A 15477-nucleotide genomic window follows, 5' to 3' on the forward strand; every position below is an offset into this window, starting at 1 on the left:
CCAACCAGGTTATGATCATCTTGGCTGCGGACAGGTCAAAATACCTCTTGTATTTTTTCTTTAAATTTGTCGATTGAGTGAAAGCACAAACTTTAGTAGTACATTTTGTTGAAAATTAGAGATAAAGCAATGAAGAATGTGTCGCCATCGCTGATAAACATGAAGAGAATTAAAAAAAAATCCTAAGAATTGGTGCTATGAATGTACATTTGGTTACAGCTTTCTTAATTGAATTGACCAGATCAGTGGGGAAGTTTCTATTTTTTTAAAGCTATACCGTGCATGCATGAGGGAGGAAAGAGTTCACATAGTCTAGAATATTCTAGGCAGTGCATACATGAAGGTAATGTGTTTAGGTACTGTTGCAAAACAGTAGAAGATGCCAAAAGTACGTTGTCCAGGCGGACAACTATAGTTATCAACTTTCAGCCTGTTCGATATGCATATTGTTTAACGTTTTTGGATGGTTGCTTAGTGCTCATTTCTCTGAACTGATAAAACGAGTGTGGCCTGTTGGTGTTATTCACACACACACACACACACACACACACACACACACACACACACACACAAACACACAAACAAACACACACAAATAGTTAATGATCAACGCCACCATCTCAAACACCAAGTAATCTTGCCAGAGTGATAAAATGTATAAATTCGTGCGTACAACAAACAAATGTATACAATCTCCTTGCTTTACAATTTTTTTTTCAGCGTTATTAGCTTCAAGAGCATAATCATTCATTGCTAATGTTGGTATCACTTGGATAGTGAGATCGAGATGTACAGCGTTATTTTAATCGTTTTTTTTTTTCATCAGCTCGATAAATGATAGTTATAGTAAAGTGCGTTTACATAGAGCATCAACTTGTTTCTACCAAGATATGTGAGGTGTTACATTCATACCTTTTCTGTGATACGAAAATCATTTCGTTTGTTATTTCTTCAAGCGACAGGTAAGTTTTTTTTTATTTCAAATTCATCGACATGGTTTTATCATTTTTTCACTTGCCAACAGATTTCAGTGAAGATAAATATGGGCACTCACCTTTGAAAGTTAATTGATATTGATAGATCTTCCATAACCACTTTCTTGATCAAAATGCTATTCAACCGATTTTGCGCAACGTGAATATGGGCAAAGACATTTCTTAACATATTGTTGCATGGAAGGGTTCGAAAAAATCACAACTATTACTTTGGAACTCCACAGGAGCATTGCAATTTCATTCGCGATGATAACGAATAAATAAATTATGACTGTATCCTCTTGCAAACGCAAGCAGGTAAATCCTGATGTAGCAGTCACCAACACAAGCGAAATGAAAGTGCCAAGTACAACGAAGTTTCTGAGTCCGCGAAGATTTACCCCATTCGGTCTCTGAACCTCTTGGTCTGCGCGGGCTCTTCCGTTCTGGAAAGGTAACGCTGCGAGTCGTCGAAGTCTACGCGAGTATCGAATGCCGATAACGATGAGAGAAAAGTTTATGATGATGGTGCAGAAAACAGGAATCGCTGCAATGAGAGTAGTCGCTATCAAAAAAGGATATACACCGGGTGAAATCATCCCATTAGCGGAGCTGAAGGAGCACTGAGAAATGTTTGTGGTGGGAAACCCCTCAAACGGGAGCAGGACTATTGTGTTAAGCGATACAATAAAGATTCCTATAACACCAATTCTAATGCGTTGTCTTGTGATTATGGTGTGATATTTCAAGGGTTCTATGATGTATACTAATTTCTCGAGGGCAATAATGCACATAAGCCACGCCGCGACCTGAAATGAGAACATGAGTACGAAAAACGTCACACCGCATGCGATGACGTTCCTGCCCGCCCTTTCGTCGGTGACGAGAAAACTCAGTAACTCCAGGAAAATCGATGTGCAAACGTCTGTACAGCAGATTAGTTTGCACAGTAGCCCATATTCGTCACTAATGGACAGATGGCGTTGTTTTGACATGAAAATAAATGTGAAAATGTTCAGCGAGGTAACAACGAGTCCGCCGACAGTGGTCAAAGTCAGCGACAACAGTTGTCCAAACCTAGGCAGACTCAGTGTACTGTCGATGTAATTTTCATGTATCTCTACTGAGGAGAAGATGTCGGTACTGTTGAGTTCCATAGTTTATGCCGAAGTCTTGGGCGCGACGGGATACAACTGATATGACACTGGAAAGCTAACGATGCTTTTGTGCTTCTGACGAAAATGTAGCTTCCTTAGTTTGAAATGTGCATAACACTGTGTACGCTTCTAGGCATCCGTGAACACTTTGTCCTGTCGGTACAAAATGAAAGAAAAAAATTGAACAGCATTTTGCCCTCGTGTTGATTTTCGTCACTGCATTATTCATCATTTTGCCACTTAGCAGTCCTTTCGATCTTTTTCATTATTACCACCATTGCGTTAATGGTACTAGACCTGGCAGGATATTAGCCTTAGATCTACAATGACACATCACCTTTTCTTTAAAGTGACATACCAAAGTACGTTGACGTACTGCAGAACATCCATTATTGAGCAATCATTGAGAGGAAAGCAAGACACCATTACGGAAAATACTTGCATTTAATCTAAAGATTGATATGAAGCTTGAATACTCTTCGAAAGTCTCTTTCGCTTTGGAGAATGTTCCTTATACAGGAGAAATACGCGCGCTTCAAAGAATTTCTTTTTTCGTAGGTGAAACCGAGATATCTTTAAAATCAAGATGAATATCTGCTGCCAGTAGAAATTAGAACTAAAGGTTCATAAAGAGGTTTTTACAACAAAAAAAAAAAAATGTGCCGGAGGAATACAAACCTTTTAGGTAACCTAAATTTGTCTCTTCAGCGTCTACGGTTACTTCACTAAAACGTTCTAAGCCAATAGTCATACAACGTTCATGGAACTCGTGTCCACAATATCGGTGGTCCCTGCTTATCTGTAACAGACGACAGTAACGCGTGTACCTTCGCCTCGTATGTTACTATGTCAGTTACTACAGGGCTCATCCCCTTGCGACAAAGGGGGAAATAAACATATTTGTATGTGTATACATGGACTGTACCTGTAAAAGTTTCAAAAAGCCCTATGTTAGAGTGAGGACAAAATTAACATCAACTCACCATTGCAATTCACGGTCAGTTCCGCAGGGATAATTGGATATTGCAAAATTTGATAAACAGTAGGTCCTATATCAAAAAGTGGTGAAGTGTTGTCTAACTATGAAAACGTCGTGTCAGTTAAGACATATTTGTAGCTGCTTTGTCACATTTTTATAAGTCGTTCCTGGATGTTGGAAGGAGTCTTCGCAGTCCTCAGCAAGACTTCATTAAATTCCAGATCCTGGAAAGCTTCTGAGTAGCCGCACGCACAAAAGGAACATCGATAATGAGGAGAACAGCGAGGTTGCCGTTCCAAAACCACATGGAAGTTTCCATCAACAGGAATAGCTTATCCGCATTCATCTCTACTGGTCCAAGGCCTATGAGTAGAGTTCCAAGAATGGTCATGAGTGGGGCTGTCAACACCACGGCATTCACGCGTAGAACGTTTTTCACACCTCGTGTGTTCACTCCACCAACTTTTCTTGCATCCCCATCTCCTGCGTTGCGTGGTTAGATTTTGGGAGGGCCGCACCGAGGCGACCCACGTGCCTGGAGTGTTTCAAAGCGATCAAACAGTGCACAGTTCAAGGCTCCGGCGGAAACGATAGGAGCAAGGAAATACAAAAACAACAAAAAATGAAGAAGGGATAGCTTCTCTCCGTGACAAAACTTGCAATCTTACTGAGCTGGCAACGAAGCTCATTGGTATAAAGGGGAAGTCCCGCGGAGGCAGTGCAGTTATCGCAACACTTAGGGTCACGATGACTGAGGCGATGATATAGCATTTGATACGTCTTACAGATAAGACGCGTTGATAAGTAAGCGGACATTTCAGAAAGATGACCTTGTGTAACGCTAAAATGCACGCAAGCCAGGTAGATACATTCATTACAAAGAAACACAGGAAGCAGAACACTAGGCAAATGTCACTGCTGACGGATGCGGTTGACCCAACGAATAACATGGTAAAAAGCAAGACTAATTTAGAAGAGCATATGATATAAAAAATGGCTATAGTTTTGAATGGAAAAAAAATCGGCGTCGAGAAATTCTAGATGGTGCGAAAGTAGCATGACGATTAGGAGAAAGGCAATGATAGTCGTGTCGAGAAAAAAGAAAAAAAAAACAGCGTTAGGTATCACTACCATTTCCAATTCATTTCCGCTGTATCTGAGAGGCACTACGTCATCAAAATCTAAATTCGTAATATTTGTAGGCGACATCTTTATGTCAGTATTTACTTTCCTCTCTGAGTTTTAACTAATACAGTACGAACTTTGATACAAACATGGAAAATGAGACATGTGCAGAATCTGAGAAAGTGAGATGTTGAATGATGACTGATAATACTGATTGTCGTAGTGGGCGCTAGTTGTGTACATACTCCCTTCACTGTTACTTGCAGAGACCTATGACAGCAATATCCGGTCTGTCGAATTGATTGGGGATAGAGGCTTGATATGACGTCTTTACAAGAGGAAGAGCTAGACACTAAAGATGTGTTACCCAGTATGCCCGAGGGTCGATGGAGCCGGACTTTTTACTAACCGATGTCATATAAAGTATTAAAATCAAACTTGATAAATCATGGTGATTTCAGCGACCGTTATTACCTTTGTCAACTTGAGTGAGTGAATGGGGAAGACATTCACAGGTTTGGCTCCAAAGCTTCGGGGCTAAATGGCACAAAAATATTATTCCCTCTAACCAAACATTTTCATCGTCCTTTGCAGCAGTGTTTATGACCATGCAAAAAAAATATAATCGTTAGTTCTGGCAATGTATATCGTGGTTTGCCGGTTTATATTACATTTGTATAATTAAGTATGATTGACATATCAAATATTTGAGTTTAATTATGCAACTTCGGATTTCGAGCGTATTTTTGAGTTTATACTTAAAACTTTGTCAGTTTGAATTTGACACTGAAATTTACGTAAAGATCAAATCTTTTTAACCTGATTCAATTTAATCTTAGTTTGATACAGCAATGATACCAATGTCTCGGTATCGCAATCCCTTTTTTATCTATATGACCATTACATAGTTACTTTCATGTTCTACTGTCTTCTACTAATGAAAGTACGGCCGATCAGGGTATGATCATCTTGGCTTGGAACAGATCTGAGTCCCTCCTTTAATGTTCAAATGTTAAAATGTGGATTGCGTAATAGCAGAAATATCAGTAGTACACATCACTGAAAGTTTGAGAAAAATCGATTCACAGAAAGTTATGATTCTCTTTAAAATTTCTTTGCCATTCGCTGAGAAATTAATATGGGAATTCGAAAAGAGATATTTCATAAAAAATTAATGTCATGAATGTGCATCTATCAGACAAGGTTTCCTAATTGTGTGGACGTGTTCATATTGGATTGAAGAGATGGGGGGGGGGGGGGGCTCTATTAGTGCATGCATGTGAAAGGTAAGAGGTTAAAAAGTCCAGAATATTCCAGGCAATGCCTACATACAGGTAATATGTTTAGGTACCGATGTAAAAGAGTAAAATATGATAAAGGTACATTGGGTGATTTCAAGTTCGGTGCTAGTGCTATAGTGCTAGTGCTAGCCCCCAAATAACAGCATTAAATCGAGCTCCAACACCGACGGTCAGATTAACGAGGCGATACCGATCAAAATTATCGATCACCAGCACTAGGTGTTGGAATCACAGCACCGCGAGCTCCGCGGGAATTGCGCGACGAAAAAAGTGATGGCGTGTCATTACAGTCAAATACTAAAAAAATAGCTAGAATTGCTTAGTTTTAGACATATAGTGAGGAAGATGGATTAAAATGACACAAATGTCATCACTTCTTAACACACAATTATCCTTATTTTGCTCTTTGACTCAGATTCATAAAGCCATGTCGAGAGTGTTCGTGTACGTTACGTGGGCGACCACTGCATTAGCATAGACTTTGCACGAAAACGTGCGTCTATTACGGACGTGAATAAGCCTCGTACCGGCAACGCTAACACCAGCACCGAACTTGAAATGACGAAAATGTTAATCCCTAGGGGCTAGTGTTGGTCAATGGCGAAAAAGCACGTAAATCGCTAACACAGACGGCGGAGCTCGGTTCAGCAGACGACATTCAATTCAATTCAATTCAATTCAAACTTTCAATTCAATTCAATTCAAACATTCAACACCGAGCCCAGCACCAGCAACCGGAAATACGTCATAATTTTGAGGTCAAATCCCAACACCGACGTGATTTCACGTTCGGTTTTATCGCCGGTGCTAGTGCTGTGATAGCACTAGCACTAGCACTGACAGCAGCACCGAACTTGAAATCACCCACTGTGTGTTTGTAAGCACAACATCCCTTGAGGGGGAATTCGTTTTATTTATAAGAATTCCTTAGTGACCTTGTAAGTATGCATTATGTGGACGTGTATGATACACAAGTGCTGTCAGTAGGTCAATACATACACTAATTTTGTGATTGATTGTATTGCATGATCCCTAGTATCCTTTGTATTTTATGTAGAAATGATGTCATGTCCATAGATAGAAAATAAGTGAGTGTATGTGGAAGAGTCTTGAACTTAGGGTCGTATAAGTACATAGCTGTAGCTTGGGATGGTATCCTTAGGTTGTAATTAAGTCTGTAATTAACTTCGTAATTAAGTCGAGAAGTTAAATAGGTCCTTAATCATGGCACAATACGGCCTCTGGAGATAATGGTATAATAGTAATATGGACATCCCTTGAGTGGGATACGACATTTATTGCCTGAACCAGTTTTCGACTCGGACAAAACAATTCTACCGAGGGCAATTAATGTCGTATCCCCCGAAAGTAGACTGTCCATATTATTATTATTATCCATTTCAGGAATCTTGAGCAGTAAAATTAATTATTACAATGTAAACTTTGTACAACTTCCCCATTCACGGCAACAATTTTCCACTCGTCGCAAGCTAGAGCTCTACGCCACATTGCGCGCTACATCCCTATGTACACAGGCTAGCTCACGGTACGCGGCGCGGGTATATAACAGCCAACTCACGCAGGCGCAGGGATTGTCCTCTATCTTTAAGTGTTAAAGGTGCATAGTACCGGTAGTGTAGAGGGCGATGTCGATGATACTGCCGATCACCGTCAGCATTGATACGAAGATTACCGAAGTTGAACTGTCATCAAGAGCAAAGCGCGTGTCGCTAAATTAATGTTGCCTTCGTTGTCTTCTCTGCGCATCGCGCAGTCTGTAGTAATGCCAGGGTGCGTGCATATTATGCTTGTTATTATGACATCACAAAAGAAGTTTGCTAAAGCTGTCATCCCCCTGAGACGAATCATGAGCCGAACTGTGATCGGACCACTGACTACAGTGAATCGGACTTCTTCGGACTCGGGGAAGTGGGCCAAAGCGTAAGCGCTAAAGAGGAGTCCATAGCGTTGGTCTTTATAGGAAACTTGCGCCGCGCGCCCGCGTACTCATTTGACTAAACCACCGGGACCATGTACCTTTAAAGGTGCATGGTCCCGGTGTTTTTGTCAAATGCTGAGGGGGATGACAGTTTTAGCAAACTTCTTTTGTGATGCCATAATAACAAGCACATATGCACGCACCCAGGCACTTCTACAGACTGCGCGATGCGCAGAGAAGACAGCGAAGGCAATATTAGCAACACCTACGCACTTTACACTTGACAGCTCAACTTCCGTAATTTTCGCATCAATGCTTACGGTGATCGGCAGTATCATCAACAGCGCCCTCTACACTACCGGGACTATGCGCCTTTAACCTATGAGAATTTGCCATCTGTCGCGAACTCAGGTATGCGGCGCGCGTAGAAACAGCTAGCTCACAGAGTAGATTACAGCGATCGTCTTTTAGTTTTACGTGTTGATCTATGGGAATTTACCCTTCGTCGCAAAACCACCACGTGAGAAACTTTCATCAACGGCAATTTTTTCCGACTGGGAGCTCAAGTGCCCGGATGCCATATTCCCCTCGTTTTGAACACGCAAATCCCATAGGCGTTTGCCAAAGAGGGAAATATGAGAAATTTACCCCTCTTCTCCCAGCTGGCGCTCAATCCCGTGCGTATTTTGAGAGGAATACAATTTCGTAAAATCACAGCTCAGTTGCCTGATAAGGGTAATAATAACAGAATATTCAAGATTATTATCCATACAGGGGATTTTTAGAGCCCAAATACAAGTGTTATTTTGTCGACGCACCTCATAACCTCCGACCCACTTTAGAAAGTTTGTTGAGCTCTACCAATATTTTTTTTTGCCGAGGCGGCCAATATTTGAAATATTGGACGGCAAGAGGGGGATTCCCCAAAGCTTTTAAAAACTGCACCGTGATTGGTTGAGATATACGAAATGACCCGAAATATGAAGTAAAAACGTCTGTGATTGGTCTATCACGAATTAACTAAAGTATCGTGTTTTTTTCTAAAATTCTGTGTTTATACAAACAAATTTCATAATTATATTAATTAGTTAGAATTGTTTTTCATACAATTTCTCACTTTCATAACAGGAAAATTAAATTTAGGTTTGATGAAAACAAGTTGCATTTTTTATGCAGGCGACGATCGATCAGCTCAGCGCTACAGCTAGATAGCCCGCGATATACAAATACATCTATAGCCGGCCGCCGCTTGCATTTGCATGCATGTTGCGTTATGTGTTAATTCGATCTTTCACGATCTACGGTAGATGTCTTAGATCTCGGATACAAGAACATCTAATTTTGGTCTAAATTAGCTAGCTCTCGGCCGAACAGCAACATGGCGGATACCATGGATAGATCTACAGCTCATCGGAGATTTGCAGATCTGGATGCAGAAGATTATGAAAAACTTCTAAATAAAAACGACAGTGAGAATACGCACAAAGCCACCAAGATCTCGATGAGTATATTCAAAGATTATCTGCGTGAGGAAAACTTAGATAGGGTCCTACCGATTTCGAACAGCTTGACAAACCCAATATTGCAAATAATCTAAAAGTCAGAAAGGTAGACGGAGATCACTACAAAAGGGCTAGCCTGCTGGCAATCAAGCAAGGTTTGAACAGACACTTAAAAAACCTGATGGCAAAGAGGTGAGAATTATAGACATACTAAAATAACTAAAGACGTCGAATTCAGTGAGGCAAATATTGCTTTTCAAGCTGCCCTCGTGCAGTGAAGACACTCGGACAGGGAGATACAACCCATAAGAGTTCTATCTCAGAGGAGGACATAGATCAGCTCTACAAATCAGGGGTATTTGATGAGGATACTCCCCAAGGTCTCCAGTACAAAATTCTTCGAACTGATGCTGAAGTCGTGGAAATCTTCGTGAATTAACTCCAGGGGGGCATTTCATGAAGCATTTTGTCCGACAACTTGTCGGACAAATTTGCTCTGAGCCAATCAGATGCAAGGATTTCAGTAGCTTTTAACATTTTGTCAGACGAAATATCTGACAAAATGCTTCATGAGATGCCCCCAGATCATTCTAAGATAGATAAGGACAGCAACGGAAGAAACTATCTTTAGCAAAGTAAAGACAAATTAACAAAGAAAACAATAGAAGACAACACAGAAAGAAGAGTAGACATGGTAGATGCAGGACGTATGCACTCATCGGGAAAGCCTGGGTGTCCAGTATCTTCCTATGAAAAGTACTTTTCGAAACTGAACCCGAAATGCAGTGTCCTTTTCCAGACACCTATCACTTCAGAAACACCAAAGGCAAAGACAAATTCCTGGTACAAAAACATGGCAGTGGGCCCGAGAACATAATTGGGAGAAATGATGTCTACTATCAGCAAGAAAGCTGAATTGTCACGCATCTACACTAACCACTGTATTCGTGCCACTGCTATCACAATTCTCGATCGCACGGGATTCAGTGCCCACGATATCTGCAGCATTTCTGGGCATCACAATGAGGCTAGCCTCGGAAGCTACACTGGACTAGTTACCGGCAAGGTCAAGAGAGAATTGTCTGATGCATTGATGTCATCAATTACTCACTCGCGGGATAAGACCAGTGTATTCTCCAGACGTGTGAGGATCCAGAAGTATACATGAAGACCAACCATCACGTCAAGGTCCAGGACCCAAACAAACTAACAAGAGCAGGTAAAAGTGAGGCAGATCTACATGAGTACAATGAGTAGGACCAAGAAGAGAGTCATATTCTCTCTGACTCCCAAGTTGCATTGATTGATGACATAATTGGTCCTCAACCAGAGCGAATTCACATTATCAACATGGCCAGTGCTTCTCGCAATACAACCACAAGTATGCAAATGCATCCCCTGGTCAACATAACCATTAATTACAATAACTTCCAATAGAGATGGAAGTCTGTTTATTTTGTAAATAGACTGGTGTTCGAATTGACATTTTTACAGACTTAGAGTTCTTTGTGTTACTAGACTTGTTTCAAGAACAGGAGAGTTGTTTTTGCCTAGTTCCTAAAAATTTTTAGGAAGGGTATCAAGGATAGCAAGGTAGTATTTATGTGAGGTCACTGAATGGCTTTATGTTTTTATGAGTGGATAAGGTTGTGCTGATTGAAGGTATTGTTTGTCAATGGAAATAATTATTGGAATGATCTTTAAATGATCATATTGATTTTTGATGGATGTAATTTTTGGTCAGTTGTGTTATAAAATATTCTGTTATTTGGGAGTTTTGTAGTAGGGCTTGAAGTGTAAAGTTTATTGCTATGAGATCTGGCTGTGGATAGATTCATTACAGCTGCTGTTCATTTTTGTATATTTGACAGTGCCCGACATTATTGTCCTGATTGAAATGTTCACCGGTATGTTGGTAGTTTGTTTGTAACCAGGCTTGTTTGTAATTAGGTAATCCGAGTATCCTCTCGGATCACCTATTGTATCTGTACTGAATCTTAATCTTTCTTCTTTATTTCTTTCTCCTCAAATGTTGTGCAGCGGTTGACTCAAAAAGTCTCTCACCTATCACTTTTAAACTTATACCATATATGTGTCACGTCATAAGGACGACAGATCTAGTGTATCATTGTGATCAGTCAACCATGACGTCACTATGACGTCACCTGAAATCACGTTCACATTCGTATCTCATTAATGGAATGGAATTTCTCAATGAAATTTACATGTCATATAGTTCGAGTCAAGTTCTATCGATATATCTCATAAAATTTGATCACGATCCTGGTAAACGAGCGCGTACGCGCGCGTTGAAATTTTATCATGCTCCAATCGAGCTCAAAATTGTTTAGCACACGTTTCAGGTCATTTGGAGTATTTCAGAAAAAATCGACGGACGCGTACGCGCGCGCGCATATACGCACGCACAGCTCATATGCAATAGAAATTTCCCGTTTTTTCACACGGATCGGATGTCTTAAATGTCAACGAATATTTCTATCAAGTTTCAAGTCAATCCGACTCAATATGACGTCATACAGGCCCGTCAAAGTTGAAAGTCCGCGCGCGCGTCAATGGCGATATACAGTGCAACTATGCCAAAGAACCGCAAATTTTAAATGCGATTTTACTCGTCAGGATGGACGGTGACCCCCCCCCCCCCCCCCCATTTTCTTTACATATTTTGAAAGCTGATGAGTTGTACATATCATTTCATGGGGTGGCAATGCTGGCAAAATGATTAAAAGATATCAAATTTCTTAATAAAGTAACAAAAGTAAATTTTCAAAATGACGTCATCAAATTTCAAGTTCACTCGAGCGTATGCCACTTATCCTTTGCCGATTTTCACTCACATTTCAGCATGTTGTAGCTTATTAAATAGTTTTTCATTAATGTGATAACACCATTTTGATTGGATGACGGCATCACCTCGTTAAAATGGATTGAAAGTAACCTTGTCAAATTTGACCAGTTTACGTGTTATCTCTATGGGAGTGCAGTTTTTCTGGAAATGAAAATTGACATGACTATCTTTATCGAGCACTAGCTCACTTATGCTTCGGTGAATTTCTCCCAGATTTTAATATGTTGTAGGTGAGACTTTGGGCTATCGGATATGTTCCCTTCGTTTTTTCATACGATGTCGGGATCACGTCAAAAAACTTGAATGAATTTAAAGCTTATCTTCGATGTATTTTCATATTTCTTTCTTTCTGCAACTTTCTTTGCAATAACTCAAGTAAAACAGCCCCTATCACCCCCATATTTTGCACATGTTTAGTTCATGTCACGTAAATTATTTCATAAAATAACAACTACTTGATAGGACGCCATCTTGGGTATGTAAATTAGGGTCAAAGGTCATGAATGTTTCATCCTGTATCTTGGTAAATACATGTCCTATCTTTCCCATATTTTGCACACGTAAAGACCATGTTACAAGGATCATTTCACAAAATAACCACTTTTTGCTCAGATGCCATCTTGTCTGTGCAAAGTGGGGTCAAAGGTCATATGTACTTCTTTCTTTATCTTCGTTATGACGTGTTATCTCTATGGGTGGGAATTTTTCTAGATGTGAAAATTGACATGATTGTCTTTATCGAGCAGTAGCTCACTTACCCTTCGGTGATTTTCTCCCATATTTTTATATGTTGTAGCTGAGACTTTGCGCTATCGTTTGAGTGTCCTCCATTATTTCATGTGATGTCAGGATCACGTTAAAAATTTTGGCTGCAATTAAAGCTTATCTTCGATGTATAATATCGAGATATTTCTTTCTTTCTACAACTTTCTTTGCAATAACTCAAATAAAACTGCCCCTATCACCCCCCATATTTTGCACATGTTTAGTTCATGTCACGTACATTATTTCATAAAATAACAACTACTTGATCGGACACCATCTTGGGTATGTAAATTAGGGTCAAAGGTCATAAATGTTTCATCCTGTATCTTGGTGAATATCTGTCCTATCTTTCCCATATTTTGCACACGTATAGATGATGTCGCAAGAATCATTTCACAAAATAACCACTTTTTCCTCACATGCCATCTTGGGAGTGTAAAGGTGGGTCAAAGGTCATATATATTTGTTGCTGTATCTTCGTTATCTAGTGTATACAGAATTTGGTACCAGAGATGGCAGATATGACTCCCTTTTCTAAATGAGAATCCAAACATCACACGGTCAATGTCTCTAAAAAAAGATGAAACCTGTAAGATCATGCCTTTTACGATCAGGACTCGAATCATTGATTAAAAAAAATCGAATCACCTTAATTTTTCAGTAATGACAAATTACAATCTCTAGTTCACATTTTGAAACAGGTTTATTATAGCTGCGGTTCATTTTTTTTTAATATTTGGCAGTGTTTGATATCATACAGTGCTTGTATAGCGCTTTAAGGAGAGGGATGTTTATATAATATTGACTGGCCCTGAGGGAGGCACCAGAAAATATTGCCCAAACTGAAAGCATATTGCCCGAGTCGAAGACGAGGGCAATATGTTTTCAGTGCGGGCAATATTTATCTGGTACCTCCCGAAAGAAAGGCCAGTCAATATCATAATTATTACCTATCCCCTAGGTAAATTAAGAAAATATGTGAATACGGCAATACACAATGATACAGATCAAGCCACATTTGACTACCTGTAGACCATCAACATGTTGAATAATTGCAAAATTGTTCGTCAATGTATATCATTCAACTCCAACTTCAGAGACACATAATATGTAGTTGTAACAGGCAAACTTCAAACATCTGAACGCTCTTACACTTTATTTTTACTTCTCTGTTTAAAGTTGGAGAGTTGTAAAACTAATGGTCACTGTGCAATCACTGAGCACAAATGGACTAGTCATTGTTTGACGCCCAGTGCTGCTGTTAGTGGTCGACCTTGTATGAGTTGATTTATCAGCGTTCTTCTGCGGTGCGTGTAACTGACACCCTGGACGTCCTGGAATGTTTTCTTTTTGTGGTCAATCGGAATGTTTACGTTTAAAGTAGGGAGGTGGTGAGAGATTCTACTCTTTCTCTACCCACCTCCCTGTTTTACAGTGCACTCCTATTATAACGACCACGGTTATAACAAAATTCTGGTTTTTAACGAAGTAAAAATTTGAGCTGCAATGTCATCCACTATATGTATTTCTATTGTTTATTTGTTCAGTTATAAAAACATTCCGATCTAAAGAAAGAAAACTGCCGGTCCCGAGGATTTCGTTATAACAGGAGTCCACTGTATATGTAAAACCCCCGGATGCTCGTGATATGCTCTAATGTCGCCTGCTGAACACCCGACCCTGCAAAATACCAACTGTAATTGCCTCGCAAAACTACCTCGTATAGGTAATAATATTGATTATTGATAATAGTGTTTTGATGAAATGTTTATTGGTAGGTGTTTATGTTGGTTTTGTTTGTAACTCACAGTTGTATAGCTGCTGTTCATATTCTGTATATTTGGCAGTGTCTGACAATATTGCTCTGATTAAAATGTTTACCGGTATGATGTTGGTAGTTTTTGTTTGTGGCTCATAGATTCTTTTTTTTTAAAATTCCTTGTTTCATCTTGATATAAGTGCTCCAGGGAACAGGATTATGGGCCAGGGACAAATTTCACATTCCTCTCTCCTCCTCCTCTCTCTCTCTGTCTGTCTGTATCTCTCTCCCTCTCTCTCTCTTTCTCTATCTCCTTCCTTGGTGTGGGTTATGGAGCAAAGGGTTTTGGGTATATATTGTCAGTATAAATGTTGAAATAGTATTATATATATGTTTGAAGGGATTTGATGTATTTATTTAACCTTATAATAGGGAATATTAGAGGGTTTATCTAGTTATGTTATGTTTGAAATTACTAGTTGTTATGCTAACTGAGACTTATGATAGTTATTTGTGTGTGTGTGTGTGAGTGTGTGTGTTATTTTGAATTTTCTGATATAAGTTTTGTTTGTAGTATTATGTTATTATTTTGTAAATGTAGAATTGGGGGCTGAGAAGGGTTGAAGTAGTTTGATTTATATAGGGTTATAAAGAATTGATATATTGTATATGTATTGTGTAATAGATTTGTAGGGTGTTGTTTGTTTTCATTGTGCTTATCATAGACGTAATTATGTAATTGTGATGTAAACTATGTGAACTGTTACGATCATTTTGTTGCAATGTAATTCCAGTGGAAGCCAAATTTCTATGTCTGACATAGACCAATAAAGAATGAATGAATGAATGAATGAATGATCTAAGTTTCCTTTGAAATGTACATCAAAATACATAGATCACTGTTTTATCTGGGAATGAAGTGGATTAACTTGTACTGAAGAGTGTGCCATACCCCATGTCAGGATCAAGTACAGTAGGAGACCATACAACACTCAGAGACAGAAAGGGTAAGTGAAAATATTCGTTGCTAAAATCCTCTGTAGGATTATAATGATAATATTGGGTGTCCTATTTTCGGTCAATAGAAGGAAATATTGGACTCGCTATTAA

The sequence above is a fragment of the Diadema antillarum genome, unplaced genomic scaffold (assembly GCF_040938485.1).
Source record: "Diadema antillarum isolate AM-2024a unplaced genomic scaffold, OU_Dant_1.0 seq00000881_RagTag, whole genome shotgun sequence".
NCBI classification, from domain to species: domain Eukaryota; kingdom Metazoa; phylum Echinodermata; class Echinoidea; order Diadematoida; family Diadematidae; genus Diadema; species Diadema antillarum.